The sequence below is a fragment of the Ailuropoda melanoleuca genome, chromosome 4 (assembly GCF_002007445.2).
Source record: "Ailuropoda melanoleuca isolate Jingjing chromosome 4, ASM200744v2, whole genome shotgun sequence".
Taxonomy (NCBI): domain Eukaryota; kingdom Metazoa; phylum Chordata; class Mammalia; order Carnivora; family Ursidae; genus Ailuropoda; species Ailuropoda melanoleuca.
This window is the reverse complement of record NC_048221.1, coordinates 7,009,840-7,010,746: the sequence shown is the minus strand read 5'-3', so window position 1 is coordinate 7,010,746 and position 907 is coordinate 7,009,840.

Here is a 907-nt window from a genome sequence, read left to right as displayed (position 1 = left end):
ATTTACTTGGGAACAGCTAACAGCTAGTAACTATTTTGTAGCTGTTAAAGCATCAACATGCAGAAATTAAAAGCAGGTTAAAACATTGGCGTGTTTGGACATAGAGACCAATGCAATAAAATTGAGAGGTCAGAATATACCCATGCACGTGTGGCAAATGGATTTTTTTTGTAGTTTCAAGTTTTTATTCAAATTCCAGTTAGTTAACATATAGCATAATATTAGTTTCAAGAGTAGTCATTCATCATTTACGTACAATGCAGTGCTCATCACAAATGCCTTCCTTAATAGCTATCACCCATGTAACCCATCCCCTGCCCACCTCCCCTCAAGCAACCCCCAGTTTGTTCTCTAGTTAAGAGTCTGTTTATAGTTTGCTTCTCCTTTTCCCCCACTATGTTGATCTGTTTCATTTCTTAAATTCCGCATGTGAGTGAAATCATATGGTATTTGTCTTCCTCTGACTGACTTATTTCACTTATTAGCATAAACACTCTAGCTCCATCTATGTTGTTGCAGATGGCAGGTTTTCATTTTGATGGCTGAGTAATATTCCACTATGTGATTTCTTTTTGATGGCTGAGTAATATTCCATTATATATAGTTTCTTTTTTTATGGCTGAGTAATATATTTTATATATATCTTCTTCATCCATTCATCAGTCAATAGACATTTGAGCTCTTTCCACAATTTGGCTATTGTTGATAATACTACTGCTATATACATTGGGGTGCATGTGTCCCTTCAAATCAGTATTTTTATGTCTTTTGGGTAAATACCTAGAAGTGTGATTGCTGGATCGTAGGGTAGCTCTATTTTTAACTTGGCAAATGGATTTTTGGCAAGGGTGCCAAGTCCATTTGTTGGGGGAAGAATAATCTCTTCAAAAATGGTGGTGGGACAATA